The 19,662-nt window shown below is 36.5% G+C and overlaps 1 protein-coding gene across 1 annotated transcript in view; it reads right to left on the bottom strand.

Moving 5' to 3' along the window:
- The window catches only part of LOC306874081 (F-box/WD repeat-containing protein 7), a 153,406-nt gene that overhangs the window by 107,274 nt on the left and 26,470 nt on the right, over positions 1 to 19,662 (bottom strand). Inside the window, exon 2 of the mRNA XM_079423818.1 lies at positions 10,809 to 10,863. The gene's annotated coding sequence lies outside the window, so the exon portion shown is untranslated. The remainder of the gene's footprint in view (positions 1 to 10,808; positions 10,864 to 19,662) is intronic.

Here is a 19,662-nt window from a genome sequence, read left to right as displayed (position 1 = left end):
TGACAGCACTTCAAAAAACAAACGAAAACATGCTCCAAATAAAATTCTCTGTTCTGTTAGCTCCTCTTCATCCAGCTGTTTTTGAAAACAAGAATGCTCGAATAAAGTGTCTAATCTCTTAAAACTGACAAGTCAACTAGTTGTTTGAGCAACCTATCGACTTAAAGATTTGAAAATTACGTAGTTTGAAAAATTCTTTAAGAATCGTTCTGAAAAGAATATCATAGCCACAAAGAAATCCACTGACGCATTCCTCTTAACAAAACGAGCCTCTAACCTTCTGTAAAATATGATTCCCCTTGATTAATTGCTTGTGCCAAAATTGTATGAATGGGTGGCTTCAGTCTAACAGTCAGCTGGTATTCTGGCTGGCATGAAATCACACCTGCTAATGCCAACATCAAAACGAGTGGTTTGCGGCGGCTCAACAGCAAGAGAGAGCCAAGAGCAGGGGGGTGGGGGGATCATTACCTGCCATTTATTAGACTGACTGTGCCAATATGCTGCAGCCAATGTGAGTCATCTGAACACCTGCACAAACTGAGACACAATCTCATGCCTGTATGAAGATTCATGACCTGACGCTACTAACACAGCAAAATCATGCGCTTTTAGAAGTGGCGATCACTCAAACTCATTTACATGCAAAACATGAAAATGATTCAGCGCTTCAAAGTTTCACCCAAGTTTGAAAGGTTCTTTCAAAGTTGAGCCAGCTTTTCACATCCATGTCCAGGCCTGGGGAATAATACTGATTGCAATACTAATTGCATCCCTTCCATTAAAAAGTAGTGATACCTTTGAACGCCACGTTCGATATTTGCCTCTCCTCATTAAGTTTGTTATAAATGAGCATTTCATTAACGTGTCCGGTGCTCTATCGTCTACAACTGCACACTGCCAGTTAATGAGGATTAAAGTTAAACGGGTTTACAGTAATTAGAAGGTTGTTCGATTTCAGAGCATCACAGACAGCAACAATGTTTCAGAATATTAGGAGGAAGGGAAAGAAGTTAGGACAACAGCGATAGGAAAGCAAAAAGGGTTTAAAAATAAAATGATATTGCCTTTAACTGTGGATCCTGCTTGGAACCGTTGTCCCATATTTAATCACTCCTCTTTATATTATACCGTTTCATTGTAAAAGTACGATAAATCCACTTTTAAACTCTGCCGTAGTCAAGAATGAATATAAGTGAAACGAGACAGTCAGGGTATTATCAGAAAACCTGCACAATGTGCAACCTAACGCAATTATAAACAAAAATACATTGAATTTCAAAGAGTCATTTTCTCTTGAAACAAATTAATGTCTTAAAATTAATACTTGTATTCAGCAAAGACGCATTACATTTACAATTTTAGACTTGTTTGCATGATTGTAAAAAGTAAACTATTATTGCCTGACTCTTATCTGCTAATTGCGACAAGGAATGCAGATTTTATATTATAATTAACATTAACATCATGATCATGATTTTCTGTAAAGCTGCCCTGAAATGTCTATAGTATCCATGTCTGAAGTATCATGTATGTCTGCACTGTGCTTTCTTCTGCACTGGAAGTTCCTGTCGTCAAGTCAAATTCCTGTGTGTGTGTGTGTGTGTGTGTGTGTGTGTGTGTGTGTGTGTGTGTGTGTGTGTAAACATACTTGGTAATAAAGCTCTTCTGATTCTGAAACAATGTGTATAGTGAGAAGTACTCAAATTAAATTTGACATCCTAGGCTATTACAAATAATCCACAAAAATGCATCACTGTTTCCACAAAAATATTAAGAGAAACAACTGATTTTAATATTGATAATAATTGAAAAAAAAATATTATTATATTATTTGAGCACTGAATCATTGTTATTTGAATGATTTCTGAAAAACATGAAGATTGGATCAATGGCTGCAGAAAAGCTTTGGCATCACAGAATAATTTACATAAATATATTTTAAAAATAAACTTTAAATTGTAATATTTCACAATATTAAATCTTACTGTATTTTGATCAAATAAATGCAGTCTTACTGTGCATAAAACTCTGAACAAACATTAAAATTGCAAAAACAGATGGACATAAAAACCTTAACTATATGCATATTAAAAGATCAAGGAGGTTATATATAAAAAAAATAAAATACAAGTTTGTAAAACTCCAAAAGAGGAATGAAATGAAAAATTAAATGATCCGTTTTAATAGAGTCTGTATGTTATGCAGAGTGAGAAATTGCATAACAGTGGTGACAGAAATAAGCAGTATGAGTACAGGGATGATAAGTGTAGGAGGAATTGTAATGTAGTTCTGACTAGATATTACCTGTGCTGCCCTCATTCTGTTTGGGAACATTTACCTGAATACATCTGTATATACTGCCCTCTAGTGGGGCTGTGAACCAAGCACTGTGTAACCAGGGTAACAATGCCCTGCACAGGCACACCAGATCCAAATCATAGCTTCCTGTCACCACAACAGCCTGGCAGGGTGGGCTAACTGCTGTTCGCTAAGTGCATTTCCTGTTTTCAAGCAGCGTTTCCGAAACATGAATGAGAATACTGACTGGAGTAAAGCGGCATTTTTCAATGGACTGGAGAGAGAAAAACCTAGTGTGCTAAAAAGCATTGTTGTGTATTTCTGGCTCTAAAAATACCCAACAAAAATGCTGCAGTCTCAGAACATACCTATGGTGCCTTAAAAGAATATTCCAGGGTCATAATCAATGTAGCACTTGGGGCATAATGCTGATTACCACAGAAATAAATATTTTATAGTGCCACATTTTCAGCAGCCGCTACTGTAATCTTCAGTGCCACATGATCACTATATAATATGCATTTGGTGCTCAAGAAACACTTCTTATCATCAAGGTTAAAAACTGCTGTGCTGCTTAGTATTTTTGTGGAAGCTATGATACTTTCAGGATTCGTCGATGAATAGAAAGTTTACAGCATTTATATGAAATATGGATCTTTTTGTAACATTACAAATGCTAAAAAAATAAGTGTATAGTGACAGTAAAAGACATTTAAAACCAGAAATGTAAATCTTTTCATTTTTACAAAAGCACATTAACATTAATTATGTTAAAAAATAAAATCTCTATATTTATCTGTACAAATCAAACTTTAAAATGAGTAGAAACTGAAAGTGTAAAAATAAAAGCCAATTGAAAAGACACTTTCCACGGCTCCATCAGTAAGATAATAGCATGGCCATAAAATTAAGAATCAAAATGAAGAATTTTACATTAAAAATAAATCTGTTCAAGTATTCACTCCTCTCGATAAACTATATGAAGATGAATAGCCAAGTGTTTGGTGTTTACACCTCAGTTAAAGTCAAATTACATGGATCTTACATCACATTTACTGTAAAGAGCCTGAGAGATGAACTCTTCCGAAAACCCCCGAAGACTTGACTGCTGTAAGACAAACAGAGAACAAAGGATGTAGACAAGCTGAAGTCAGAATGACTGGGACGACAACAGAACAGAAACGGTCTCATCCATGAGACTCATATGGCACTGACCCACAAATGGACTTGCAAGTGAGGTGGTGTGGTGTAGTGGATAAGGCAGAGACACACCAAGCTGACTTAAAAGAATTAGTGGCAACAAAAATTGTGAACACACCGCTCAGACTACAGCCGACTACAAACTAACATGTGCGTTCTGTGCCTGCATGAGAGGAATTAACTGTCTATATCCGCAGCTATCAATATTCGTCATTTAAAAAGAGAAACCAAAACAAGGATATTGAGATATACGAAACGTAAACAAAGCAGCGCTTGTTTACTATTTTGAATATCAGTTATCTTGATAACTATTTATTTTAAGCAGCTCATGTTATGAAAATATTCACATATTGGAATGCTTGGGTAAGACCATGTCTGTGCCGCCTTCATTTACTTGCTCGTTTTCATCACTTTGGCTTTAATTCAAGTAATTCTTTAATCAGAGTTCTCACCGATGCTGATTCAACATGTTGAAGTGGGCAAATTGCTACTTATGTGAGCCCGACACCAGCCGAAGTGTGGAATACACCAAAAAACTAGCCCGACAGACGCTCGCCAACAGCCCAACGCTGTGTCCCGGGCCTTTAAAGTTCAGGCAGGGATGATTAAAAATGGACAGTTGGACTGCAGCACGATGGAGTCGTGCAGACTAAATGGCTGCCATCAGTGGCCTCTCCTGTGAACCACAAAGGGAATGCTTGAATTATTAAAGATGAATGAATATAAGAACAGACAAAACGAAAGGGAAATACTGCAGAGGTTCAGGGTTTGACCATCACACTTGTGCGATGGAGATTCAGGTCATTGGAGGCTGGAATACACTACACGATTTTTTAAATCTGAACAGATTTTTAAAATGCTAGGAATCGTACACTTAGTGATTTTATAAATGGTCAAAGACGACCATTTTGGCCATCATACACTAAACTACTGAGGATCACACACACACTACCAGACTTTAAAGTCTTTCCAATCAAAACAAATACACACAATCGTGTGCCTTGTTGCCAATTTGCATAGTATCAGTCCTAAATAGTACATTTACATTTATGCATTTAGCAGACTTACATTACATTCAAGTTACAGTTTCTACATTTTATCAGCTCTTGCTTTCCCTGGGAATCGAACCCATGATCTTGGCATAGAGCGTCATGCTCTACTATTTGAGCTACAGTAAAGTTTCAAAATAGTAAATAGTATTCGAAATTAGAATGTGTCTCAAATCGAAGTTGGTAACCGATTAGTGTACTATTTCCGGTGGAAATTCGATGTGCGGTTAATATTGCCCACGACACATTGCACGTTGGACGAGGATTCTAAGCAAAAGAGCGGACCTTAAAGACCGTTATGACGAAGTTATGTGCATTCCAAAGCTTGCCAGTACTATTCTGCTACATTCTTAAAAGTATGTGCTTTTTCTTAAAAAAAACAAAAAAAAACATACTTTTAGGCCATAGTTTTAAGTAGGCCAATTGGGATTAGGGGTGTAATTATACACACACCAATGTCACGGTTGGGTTCACTGTTTTGGAGCCACGGTTCGGTTCTGTTTGCTGTGGGTATGGGTTCATGGCATGGCAACAGCGATGCTAAAGAATACTAGATTCAATTTTAGCTTTATTATTATTAATAACAAATGTTAAACAATGCTTTAACAAATGAGACTTTAAAAACGGTTGCTTTGTAAAGTGTTATCAAACAATCTATTGCCTTAATTTAATAAAATGATGCCTATATAATGCAAACAATTCATTGGACAATTTACACTACTTTGGCTACATAGGCCTACACAACATAACATTAATATTACGACTTATAGGCTATCTGCACAAAATGCCTCGAATGCACAAGTGAATGTGTCTACACTGCTCTAAATATCTAACTCCTGTTGATGCGTTCTTCACACAACGTCAAGACGGAAGCACTCATTTTTGAGGGGGCACGAGTTGGGGGGGGATTCGTCATGTGACAGCAGCCTTATGTTTTATTTATTTTTATCTTTTTATTCGAAACATCCCCAAACGCATTAACTATATCATGAAATATCTTGATTCTCACCTTTATAGATTATGTTGATCTATAGTGGGTGATGGTCAAAGTAATAATGCATCTATTAACTATGCATAAAAACCTGTCTGTTTATGGGTGTCATGCCATAACATTTTTAATACAACTGACTTTATTTAATGTGAATTTAACATTGAAAGTTAATGTGAATAAAAACATTGCAAGTTAGGCTACTAATCATAACATTTTCCTTGTACAGAAAGAGAGCAAAGAACATTTACATTATCAAAGAACATTTTCACTGAGTGTAGTTCAAGCACTCTCAAAAACTCCCATTAAAATTAGGGATGCAACGATACCAGTTTTTTATTTTTTATTTTTTTAAATCAATGTAGAATTTCTATACTTCTGTGTCACTCTTCTGTGTGTTAAACACAATCTATTAGACAACTTCATTATAATGAAAAATAACATGAAAAAATATATAGGGTCTGTTTACACCTGGTCATGTCATGTGTTTTGTAATATAAATCCGATCGCTCAAACCACTTCAGGAGGTGTTCTGGGCCACATTCCAAACAAAACTGGACATGTGTAAATGCATCTGGTTGTTGAAACCACATATGTAAATTTTACTTTAAAAAATAAAAATAAACGTGCAAGACCGTGTTATAGGCTATATGACATTATAGTCAGATACGACTGCACTAATGCAACGCGTATCACCGCAGACGAGTAGCTGAATATCTCTTCAGAAGAAACACAAACTGACGCAAATGAAACTGAAAGACGCAGACGATCAACACAATACTCTTCATTAAAAGTATAAGACAAACTTATCTTTCCAGTGCTAATGCCACGTGCTCTCCTATTGTGGTCTTTGATCTTGAAATGAGCTGATAATTAATCAAATGCAGCGCTTATCTTTTGATTTCGTTTAAGTGAATTTCGTTACATTTAAATATAGCGCAGGAATTGAAGATCGGATTTATGTCCATTTTGCGACTTTGTTGCCATGTGTAAATTGAAACGTTTTAACAAATCAGATAGATATCCGATCAGCGAAAACGCATGAAATGACCAGGTGTAAACAGGCCCATTCATAATCTATGACAAAAAAATATTATAAATTAGGTTAGTGGATAAATTTAGCTGCAAAATTTATTCTAGAAAAATGATGAGTGCACAATTTTATCAAATCTAAACATTTAGTGATAACATTATTTAGTGGGGAACAAATAAAAGTGAATATGCGAAGGACTATATCTGCTAAAATGTTACACATTGCTCTTTGTATTGTTGTAAAATACATTAATGAAAACCAAGTAAATATATTTATTTACAAATATAAACTACAAAATTAAGACATTTCGTTTAAATGTATAGCACAATGAAGGCAGCAGAGCAGTCCTATCTATCATAAATGTTGCTGCCTCCATTACTGTTCTATACATTAGATTATTAATAGCCTTGATAGGACAGAACAAAAAACGCTATAAATAATCTTTCATTGCGCAAAAGCATTATAATACGAAAAACTCCAATAGAGAGCGGCACAAAGCGCTTATGGCTTCCCATGCGCAGAATGATGCGCTTGAAACAGCAAGGAGTCACAGCGCGCAGCTCCGCATAAGAGAAGCTCAAAGCACAAAAGGAAAGAGATATTGGTGCGTATCTTATTAAATCTGTGCATAGTTGATTGATCCTTTTCGTTTAACAGTTTTAAATCTCAGTTATTGAGCGCTCTTGGAGAGAGTTTCATCGTCTTGACTGTCTTAACCGAACGTGACAGTTTGAATGCTGAACGGAGGATGACAGACAGAAGCAGCGGAGAGAAGAATTTACGTGAACTTGAATTTAACGACTTAAATGTTCATCTGTACCTCACATTAAACTATGGAAGGGCTTCAGAAATCTTGGACTTTGACTTTATGGTGCTTTCTAATGTTTTTGTGCTTTCGTGGGGCTTAACAATAACACAATAGCATACGCACAATATCGGATTTGGATCGGTCTCATCTGACCGATACCCGATCCGGCAGAAATTCCAGTATCGGAGCCGATATCGATCCTGAGTATCGGATCGATGCATCCCTAATTAAAATCACTGAAGCCGTTTACACTGTGAAATTAATATCTTACAGATTCGTACACACATTTGCACTTTGTTGTTTCTGACGAGAGATCGCCAGAAACAGGTCTTCAGTCAGTGAGCGAGTGAAGAAAACACTGGCATTTTAGCGATGACTCATCTGAACGCCTCTGATCGGTCATTGCATTCATAAGCTCAACAGAATCGCGTGTGATTGGTTATAATGTGCAGCGCAGTGCCAGCCAGCGAACGCAGATTTGAATTTATCAGCTGTTGATTTGACACGTTGAACGTTCTTAATCACGCTGGTGTGATTGTATCAAATATAGAAAATATTAATCTGCTATTTTTTCTCTTTTGGAAGCTGCATTCAAAATCTACTAGGCTCAAAAATCTGAAGGGGCACGTGCCCCCTCACTTTGAATGAGCATGGCGCCTCTGGTTACACCCCTAATTGGGATGCAGCAAAAGTGATCTAAAAACGGCAAAAAAAAAAAAAAGAAAAAAAAAAAAGGAGTCTGAAATCTGCAGACTGGCTCTGACTTCCGCAACTAGCATCAACTTTTTTGGACTATAAATTTGGGAAAAATCAGCCAAAAATTGTGTATTTTAACTGATTCAATGCAATTTGGATGGGTTTTGATGTGGATGCCAATGTTTCCACATGAAAAAAAAACACCATCTTACACCATTCATAATATAATAATGCAAAAGCATAACTGAAAGCAAGATCATAATGGAACACCCACTGCAGACAGAATCTCTATGGCAGAGATCATTAGATTTCCTTAATAAATGTAAAATTATGTTATGTTTTCCTTTAAAGACTGATTAGCCTATAGGTCTTTGATCAGAATTCAATATGCAACCCGTAACTTCAGTCACCAGCAAATTACTCTGCATTTGGCACTTAGTTCCTAATTGAACAAATATATCGTGCACATTTGACCAGAAGAACAATTCTGAATTTCAGAATACTTCAGGAAGACTTCATAGAATTTCCTAGAAATGGTCAGAGAACAACTAAGACTTTTACAAACAGATATTTATACCATCAGCATACTGGGTATGTGATAACTTCCTAAAATATTAATGGTCCTTTATGAATAATATAGAATAATATACAATATATGTATCAGCAAATGTATGCAAACATATTTCTAAGTAAACAGATAATTAACTTAGTTAAGCATACAATATTGCCTGTGAATACAAATATTATGCAGCATATTAAACAGTGATTTCATTTGTGATTGTTTCTCATACACTATCAATTATCTAAAAAAAGTTGACAAAACCATATTAACAAATGCACTTCACCTTAATGTGATGCATTTCTGAATTAAACAATATGAAGAGTGAAATAATGTTAGTGTGGTGGGGGGTTTTATGCAGATTTGAGTTGCTTTAGGAATTTTAGTTTTTGATTTTAACTGGGTTCTTTTTTTTTCCCCCCCAAAGTAGTTGGAAAAGGTTATTATACTGACTATCGACTGGGGAGAATTATAATTTAAATATATATATCAGGATTTCATGTTGCCTTTACGCAGTGGATTAGACCACACTATGTGCCGGAATCCCTCAGAGACTCACACTCTTTTGTCTATTTGTGCTGCCTGCAGATTTATATATAAAAAAATAAATTAAATAAATAAAAAACACGCTTATCAAATCATACTGTGCAGCTCATACTGCCTTCAGAGCTTATGCATAATTCATCACTGATATATAGCATTTCATATTAGGGGGCCGTCAGCCTCTTTCTACCCCTGTCATTTCTTACAATTTACAGCGGACCCTCTCTCAGCTCAACACATCTTTTAAAGCAAGGTATTATAAACAGCCCAGTGGCTCTAGCAGTGCAGCTCTTTAAAAATTCATCAATGAAAGAGCTGCCCCCCTCTGCACCATATCGGTTTACCTTTAATTCACAAAAGCGTGACGAGACATACATTATTAACCAGTTGCTCGAACTGCCAAGCACACAACTCCCCCAAGCAAATGCAGACACACAAAAACAAACATCGACCCCTCAGAAAAATCCCTCTTTAGTGTATCAGGGCTGCACACTGTGGGTCTTGTGACCGGCACTGAGGGGAAGTGTGAAAGTTCACTTCCTTGCTTCAACACCAAGGACAATGGGTGACTGGGTGGGTCTCTCCACCTTTATTTTCTTCCTCCTGTCTTTCATCCTGTGAATGGTACAGCCATCCCATCCGGGAGAAGACAACAAATGGTGGTAAGTGTTCTGAATGAACTGCTCATCTGAAAAGCATTTGTAACAACCGTGAAGGTACCATATATCTAAAGCTTCAAAGCGCCGTACCTTAAAGCGCAAATTTAATTGTAGATTCAGAACCAACATGGAGATTTATTTTTAGGACAATTAAAGAGAAAAATTTAAACAAATAAAATCAAAAATCAAATCAGATGTCTATCAGTAAATGAATCTAAACAAATCTTGGAAAACTGATTGAAAAGATTCAAGTCACTGGAATCAGTCAGTTTCCACCAATATTTGCTGATGGAGTCTAATTACTGCCAAACTACCCATAAATCTCAAACAAAACCAAAGCAGGATCATCAACTGCAACAACAGCATGTCTGGTACACCATAAACAGAAAAAAAATAAATAAATAAAAAAAAAAAAACATTAGCGTTAAAAAAAATTATCCAGCAAGCATGCATTAAATAAATCGAAGGTGACCGTAAAGACATATACAAATAATTACTTTAAATATATTCTACTCTTCCGAGTCTTCTATTTATTAAACAATACAGAAAAAATATGCACCACAGTTTCCAGAAAAATATTTAGTAGCATAGCTGCTTTCAAAACCGATAATAAGAAATGTTTGTTAAAGGGGCAGTTCCCCCAAAAATGACAATTCTGTCATCATTTACTCACCCTCAAGTAGTTCCTTTTTGGGTGAACTATCCCTTTAAGAACCAAATCAACAAACTACAATAATTTCTAAAGAGTTTGACACTGAAAACTGGAGTAATGGCTGCTGAAAATTCAGTTTTGCCATCACAGGAATAAACATCTTATATCAAAACAGAAAAGAGGTATTTTAAATTTCAATATTTCTAATATTATGGTTTTACTGTATTTTTGAACAAATAAACAGCCTTTCGAATGGCAATGAAGTTCTGAACACAGGTTTTTCTTCAGTAACAGAAGATACTTAAGTAGTAGTTACTTACGATTCACACGTCTGGCAGCTCAGAGTCTTCAAATGTGGTTCTCCACCTCTGACTTCTGTGAATAAAGAGAAAAAAAGGCATTAAAAGATCATCTCATTTTCTCTTGTTGTCATGAAGGATTGACAGATCTCTTAATTTCATTCAAAATGCTGCAGAATAATGTGACCCCTCATTTCTAGTACATATTTTGATTGAAGTCATCAAGAAATGGAAACATCACCTATTTTCTAAACACGTTATTAATCTTATTGTGAAGGATTCATCCATCCAGTTTTTTTACCTTATTTTTACTTCATAATCTGGTGATGTATGCTGGACTTCTCCAATCATTTAGTCTGCTTAAACCCCAATCCTCCTTAACAATTGACTACAAGCTCGCATTTACATCTGCCTACATCCAAATCAACAACTGATGGACAGAATCAAGTCCTTGCTTGTTTTTTTCTTGATTCACTTTCACTCATCACAATATTGAAGAAAAGATTTGTCACTGCATCCATTATAATAGCAACTTTAACATTCAGCGAGGAAGTGTTTGCATAAATTACAGCAGAGCCTTATGCATGTCATGTGGGAAAAGTTGAATGATTTTGAACCCATGAAAGAAATGTAAGAATACTGACAATTTTTTTTAATCTTATTTTTGTTAATCATGATAATCTTCACAAATGAACAACTCTGTCTGAATTTTGAAGCCTAAATACAATTGCAAGAATTAAAGATAAATACGGCTAAACTATACCATGGTCACATGACTTTTTCACAGCCTCAGAGCAACTGCCTTTTTCAAGACAAGTTTAAAAGAAAAAGTGGGGGAAAAAATCTATGTATTTTGTGTTATTGAATGAAATGTGCATGTGCTTGTGTTAATCACAGACCTCCGTTCAGGCATTTATAAAAATATTAAATAAAAAAAACTAATTCAAAAAACCTTGCATGCATCCAGATTACATACACAGAAAATATGTATGACCTGAAATGCACTCCATGATGCTGTTCAACAACACAGTAGGCGTGACTGACCATAGAGAACAGGGGCCACCGAGAGGAAACCAGCTCATACACACACCATTCATTGTAACTTAAACCACAAGAAATGTTTTCATACCCGAATTCCAACTACTTTCACTCTGATCCCAGTGGTAACATGAGCACAGACAACTTCCTGCTGGCTTAATACATGACAAAGACAGTGGAGGACCAAAAGAAACATGACATGTGACCATTTACATGCACCTAAGGAAAAAAAATAAAAAGACGTGCCTCAAGTTGAAATTACAACAATTTCACAGGATTTTTCTCAAGAACCTTTTACAAAATCGACAACAGGGGGGTAGAAACAGCATTAGGCAAGAAGTGATGAATATTAGATAAGACAGACAAAAGGAACAACCCTTGGATAACAGTCTGCTTTTAGTATGAGTGCAGTACAGCTGCCATGGGTTTTCCTCTGGACTTGGAGTCAACTCTATATGCACCACATGAGTTCTCGTGCCTGACAAGTTTGATATTTTTGAGTGGAATTTATGTTTGACAAGCAAATCTCTTATTTTTGCATGGTTCTGATTCAGTTGAATTGCTAGTGTTCATAAAACACTAAACTCTAAGAAACATACAAAGGTGAGTGAAATGGAGAGGGAGGAGAAAAAAAAAAAAAAAAAAAAAAAAAAACTTATGGTCATTCAAAATAGTAACTAAAAACTAATAAAATCAATAAAAATAAAAATGTATTAGATAAATGCCAAATTTACAGTTTAAAAAACAATTCAATCCCCTGTTAAATCTTCAAATCCCAATCGGTAAAATGATTTAGGCTTTCCATATCAGAGAAGCAGTGTTCATGTACAACGCTTTCCAACAGTATGTGACAGTAGTTCTAGGCCTCTTCAGACAGATTAAATAAATAGTCAAACTCTATTCAAACTCCTGGACATGATAGCCAAAATAAGGCTGGAGATCTAGCACTGATTCCTATGATTAAGAACACGAGCTGGAAGAACACAAGAGCAAACATGCTTACATTATTCCACAGGAGAGAAAACAATGCAGACCAACATTTAAGAGACGGGAGAAGCATGGATGACTCTAAATGGAGCTTAAGGATAAATAAGGTCTAAATGAAATCAAAATTGACCCATTTTCTTACATATTGCTAGTTTCACTGCAAATACGATACCAAATAATACACACACAATTCCATATCAGGCTATACGCACAGCAAAATCTTTGAGTAAGGCCAAGAGTGCAATAAATGTCAATAAAAGATTGGCTGAAACACTGTCACTTTCATGCAGAGAGACGTTTGCCAACACAAAATCAAAAAGCAAACAGAATCCTCCTCCAGTGGTGACTCTGCATCCGTCTAATCTTGGGCCAGTGATGTAATATGTTCCCATGCCCACTCAGAGACAAAGGGCAAAGGAGGGTCATGTTCCTTGAAAGCAGCTATGTAATACAATCTTACGCACAACTACTATCAGTTTAGCATTATAGTGTTGCTGTAAACTGAGGATCTATGCCATCCACACCATTGAGAGATTGCCCGTTGAGGAACCTCAGCAAGAACTCTGAAATCCTGGTACAAGAGGTATCTGAGATAAGGGACAACTTGGTCTCCTGACAACCCAGAAAAAATAAAAAAATAATAATAAAATAAAATAAATAGACAAAACAAGGTGGCCACAGTCAACAAGTTGTGCAGTTACACCGGAAAGTCATTTTCAGTGAGACTGAAAGCATTTTTGAACATCAACATCAAGTCTGGTGTTGCACCTGGTTGTGTATCAGCACGAGTGCTAAAATGTTTGTGATGTAGAAATCCTTTTGTAACCTAAATAACAAACTTAAAAAGCGTCAAGTAAAAGGAATTGAGCTCAGCAGAAGTCTCATCCTCACCTGAAGTAAATATACTATGTAAACAAGGACAAAAATAAATAAATAAAAAGGAGAAGGGAAGTACTAATGCATAAGTGAAATATTGGGACAAACGGTTGCTTTCAGTCATTTATGATGAAAAAAAAAAGCTAAAAAAAATAAAAAAAATTGCACCTCCAAAACGGAATAAATTACTCCCATTTCAAGTATTCTGAGCTATGCCAAAAGATAATTTAATATCCATTGTTAAATATAATTTTTTCACACATCTCTCTAAAACTAAATAAATAAATAAATCAGCCAATTATCAGTTATGGACCAAAACTCTGTGCATCCCCATTTTCTACCAGTGAAATGCATGAAGGGCAGAGCATGACCTGTACTCTTTTGTAAGTGTTTTCCAACATTTAAGGAGTAGGTCTCCCAAAAGTAACTTGAGAATGAATTTCCCTGAAATGTACAGATCTTCTAGGAATATGGCCAGCCAAAGTCATTCAGATGTGCAAGAGCAGCATTAAGTGCTACACAAACAATCACAACCTTGCCACTCCAGCTAGGTTTCTCAATGAGAAAGCTACACTTGGTGTCTGGGTCAAGTACATTTGATACCGTACTTCTCTCCAAGTTTACACATCTCTCTACCAAAAACCTAAAGTAACCCAGATGTGATGGCAGGAGCCAGGTCTCAAAGCATGCGTGTCAACTTCAAGGCTCGACATGTTCAAGTGTAAATGTTGGTTGTGAAGATTAAAGAAATATGCAAGTTTATAAGAAACCTGGTTCACAAAAGGTCAAGTTCATGGAAACCTGTGTTATGTCTGTTCTTGCATAGAGGTTTCCCGAACTGCCTCAATATCAGTTTCACACTCTGTATATCCAACTGAGTTTGGTTCACATTCCTCTTTCACTCAAACATACCCTTAGCATGTACTGTGTTTCCATCCAGCATTTTTTATGCGACATTCCAAAATGCACATAAAAATAGGTGGATGGAAACATAGCTTGTGACACTTGCAGCATCATATTCAGGTGAAACTAAATTAATACATGTTAACTGCTTTGATGGCATGAGAAAAATTCCTAATTTCTTGTCTCCCAGAATTAAAACAATAAAAAATAAGTTATAAATGAAAGCAGATATGGGCAATATGACCAAAACCCCATCACTATAGAAGTCATTTTCAGTAACGATAATGATTTAAATATTTTTGCTGTTTAAACTATTCACGAAGACATTAATTTTGAGGCAAAGACGAGCATAACTGTGTGTGTGTTTGACCATTTAAGTGCAATAAATAAGGATAACTTGTGACAGTGTAAAACTGCAACACGAGTTTACAAAGACAATCATTCAAAATGTGGACCAGCTGTCAAATTTCTAGAGTTTTACCATGTCTACCAGCATATTGCCCACACCTATGTGACAGATGCTTTCTTTATAGACAGTGTGTGTTGATTCAGTTAAACAGTGTATTACCAAAATATTATACATAATTCAAAAAATTACCAGCCAACTTTACTTTGTTTATAAAGTGTTAATTTTGGACCAACTCAAGTTAACTTCAAACTATTTAGTTTGGCAGGAATTTCATATTAAATCAAAAATGGGTCTGGGCTAATAGTTAGCAATTGTATAATTATCAGAAGAATCATAAACATTTACAGGTTGCAGGTATGTTGAATTTCAATTGTGGGCTTTGAGACAGGGCCAAGACTTAGAAGCAACATCTGGAGACCACACAGATCAAAAGCATGTCTACTACAGAAAAAAAAGCAAACTATTTAACTGTAGAGGCACACAGAAAAAACCCCCCCATCTCTTTCTGAAACAAGAAATCAAAACACCTACACAACCAAATTTAGTTTAAAACTAAGGCAAAAGTTGGACGAAGACAAACTGCACTTACAAGCACTATAAAGGCCAAGTATCAGTGTGAGGCATGAAACAAAAAAACAAAAAGAAGCAAATTCCTTTCCAATAATTTTAAAATCACACAATACCATCTGTCTGACAAGGTGTCACTTGTTCTCGGATCAGAAGCACAAGAGAAGTGCTGGCACGGCTGCACATGTAAATGAATCAGGAGGAGCGAGAAGAGAAAAGCATTTATAAATCATAGCAGGAATGCGCTCTAGTTTCCTCCACCCGTCCTGCTACTCTTCACGGAGGTGTTGGTTCTGTGGTTCAAGGCATCCGGGACATGTTTTTCTCATAAGACTGTTGGGTTGGGTACATGATCTGAAATAAGCACAGTAGATGTACTTTTATTAGGAGCAGGCTAAACTTTACAGTCTGTGTAATGATATAAAGTCAAGCAATGTGGTCCATGGCACAGCTCCACTGCGAGGCCCACCGCAGAGAGCCACGGCTAGGCTCAGGTTACAACGCGTTCAGGTTCAGATAGCGAAGGGCTGGGCCAGTGAGCGTCTAGGCTACTCCAGTTACAGAGAAAAAATGTGGAACAAAGTGAGAGACACAAAAGAGGGAGGGAGGAATTCCAAAGATGATACAACTTCTCCCTTGCGGTGAAAGTCTAATAATATAATCCATCATAATTCAATGTACATAATTCTATGTAATCCACAGCATCACTCTGTAAAACAACAATAGAAACATCAGTCTTTCCTCATGAGGTTTGTTGACCAGATAACTCACTCCATGCCGCAATTATTAATAAATGAACAGAATAAGGCCAGGGTTTCATTATCTGATTTTCACTCTTTCACATAGTAGGAGAATCAGCGGGAGTTTGTGCACAATGCCAATGCCATGAACAACCACTCTGTCCATTGAGTCCACCCAGGTACCCACAGAGATCTCATTTGCTAAAAGAACTTGACAGGTCCTGTGTAAACCTGTACCTGTATAGTGCCTGGTTAGAAATCTGACAAAATTGCCTCTTGATATATGTTGTCCAAATTAAATAATTACAAACATGGTCTTAAAATACTTTACATAGAATATAAATGACACTATAGACTGTGAAATTGAACAGTTCTTTTGGTTTTTACAGATTTCCATTTGTATGTCAAGTATCAATCTTTGGAATTAAGACATTTTTGGGATTGAGACACAACACCACAAAACACAACAAAAAACACTTTTACATCTCTTGAAATCACGAATGTTAAAATTAACATTTTCAGTGGGAACCCTGACTCTTAATCTGCGAGTGTGACAGACCTCTGACAGAAGAGGGTGAGATCGTCAAAAACAGTCTAATAGTTTGACACCTCAACCAAAATAAAGTTGTTCCCTGTGCAGAGTCAAGATGAGTTGGGTTATTTCAGAGGCAAAGCTTTCCCTAAAAACTCAAAAAGGGACACCATTCAAGCCATCCAACACTGCGAAAATGTCCTTTGAGGAAGGAAAAAAAATAAAAATCTCTAATGGGAAAAACCCATGACAACATCTGAAACAGTATATTCAAGAATCAATCTCAGACCTCAAAGGACATCAACATCTAACCAATCACATTTCATTAACTGCCTCTAACTAGAAAAGGTTAGTTGAGTTTATCAAAGCAATATCTACTTCAAGATCAGCGTTAACAGGCCACAGAAGTACATTAAGTAATAGACTGAGTAGATAACATGGACCATTTCCACTGGACCATCTCTTATTTCAAGCCCGAGCCAGACGACAGAAAAAAGTCTGGTAAACATATGGCTGTACGGCTGGGAGAGGTTTAGATCTTTTTACCACTGTACTGTTATTGTAAGTGCCCTACAAATCTCAGAGAAATTTTTATTCATTCTGTCAGGCCTTTGAGGTAAGAACATCAGAGAGGTAAAACAAACCTAACAGTCAGATATCAAATGAAAAGGTTGAATTAGGGAAGACGGGGAGCAGAGAAAGAGCATGTCTCTTATTCTCCATCTAATCTTATCTCCCTCCTCTGAGATGATCGCCATCCAGATGGGCCAGCAGTCTCAAAAAGGCATTTGTCTTCATTAGATCTAAGAAAATGAATAAACAGACTCTGCCATCTGTTTTCCCTGCGCAGACTGAGAGCAAACAGGAACCAGGTGCACAGTAGCAAACGCCTGCACTTAATAACATATGATGCACTTCGACACCTACACATATCATGTTTCAAGCACATGGGTTAATGAGATGGAGTCAACATTTTAGCCTCTTTTTTCCCCCCTAAATTACTATTTGTATCCATGTTAGTTTAACACTTTTTAGGGTTTAATATGATTTTTGGGACAAACAAAAGCAACAAACTCTACTTGCACCCTAAAGCCCAATTGATACTTCTGCGTCGGACCAAGCCATAGCCTCTACGCCGTAACCTGTGTGTCGGTTTTCATTTATACCTCTGCGTCGACGTGCAGTACACAAGCGGACTGCTAGTCTGCAGTGTCCACGGGCATGTTGCCTGTGTAACCCACAGTACCACGGCCAGAAGCAGCGGCCCGGAGAAATATCAGATCATTAAATCATTATTTAAAACTACAAAAAGTAGACAACAACGGAACAGAAGAGGATGGCATTCTTTCAATCTCCACAAGGACGTGTACCACGGCATACTGTATCAACATTGTTTGTCGCAGACAACTACTGATGTATAATGCTATGTACTATAATAAACAATAAGACACTTGTTCTTTGCTTCGTTTTATTTTAAATAAGGAGGTGTAACAATAAGCTATATTACAGTGCTCAAACGCGCACAAAACTCAAGTACATACAGAGGGAGGGGTCCTAGCAGACCAATCACAGCGCTTGCGTTCCGCATAGAATTTACGCGCTGTTAGATTTTTGGAGAGGTGCATGTCAGGTCAGGTAGGCCCATGTGTCTCTGCGCAGGCTACGCCGTAGGTTCGATGCAGAAGTATAAATTGGTCTTTACAAAAGTTAATCTGTAAGTGGGAATTTTTTGGATTCCATAAATCAGATCAGTCTGCAGAAACAGCCATAAGTTCTTTTGTACGCTTTTGTACAGATACGGTATAAAAAAAATAAAAAAAAAATCATATTTTATTACAAAAAACAGAAAACACAAATTAAAGATTTATTTTTTCTATAGATAATTTATGATTTTTTTTACACTAACTCGTCTACGATGATAACTTAAATTTAAAGAGGAAAAATATTTTTAAAAATTAGGGAGGGCAATTCAAGCAAAAGTAATATTCGCAAATCGCTAGGAATTATTTGATTATTTGAAAATAGCACCCCTTCCCTATATGCACGCATGCACGTCACGTTATTAGGCTAGTGCTACACACCCATAAACAGAGATTCACACTTTTAATCTGTATAATAACAAACTATTTATTTAAAGATAGGCTCTCTTAACTCAAGCCATATAATGATTGTAACATGCTGAAACATTAATACAATAAACATAACAGAATGACAGCAATTAAAATGGCAGTCCAGCCGTTAGCATAAATCAACTGCTCATAAGGTATTAAACTGCTCAAAAAATATATTCCAATACATTCTCTCGCAATTATATCATTGGGTAATTATACTGTAAATTAACTGCGGGCATCAGTGAGCCGTTATTAAAATACGGGGCATTGAAAATGCTTTTGAATGCGCTTGCTCGTGACCATTTTACTTTGGAGATTCGCGATCACACGTTTATACTATGAAGTGGCAGTACTTACCACACATTTTACAAGATTAGATGTTTGCCAGTGGTGCTCAGAATCTACAAGTCATTCGCCATCGTCCTACTGTTGCTAAGTGAAACTGCATGTACTGTAATGTAAAAGGCTAACCATATGTCCCTTTAGTGGCTCCGTAGAACGTGTTATTCATGAATACGGATTCAGCACACCTCTAACCCAGTCTGGGATATTTGTGGTCCGCACAGAACTCTTATTTGACATCGTTCTTAGTTGCAAGTCTACAGCGTTCGCGTGAGAGAGTGTTCTGTTGTCTGACAGCTTTTAGGTGCATTATTGACAACGCTTACCTCTGCATCAGCACGAAAACATGGGGAATTTTTAGACAAATATA

The sequence above is a fragment of the Barbus barbus genome (genome assembly GCF_936440315.1).
Source record: "Barbus barbus genome assembly, chromosome: 8".
Taxonomy (NCBI): Eukaryota; Metazoa; Chordata; class Actinopteri; order Cypriniformes; family Cyprinidae; genus Barbus; species Barbus barbus.
This window is presented reverse-complemented; position numbering and strand designations above follow the sequence as displayed.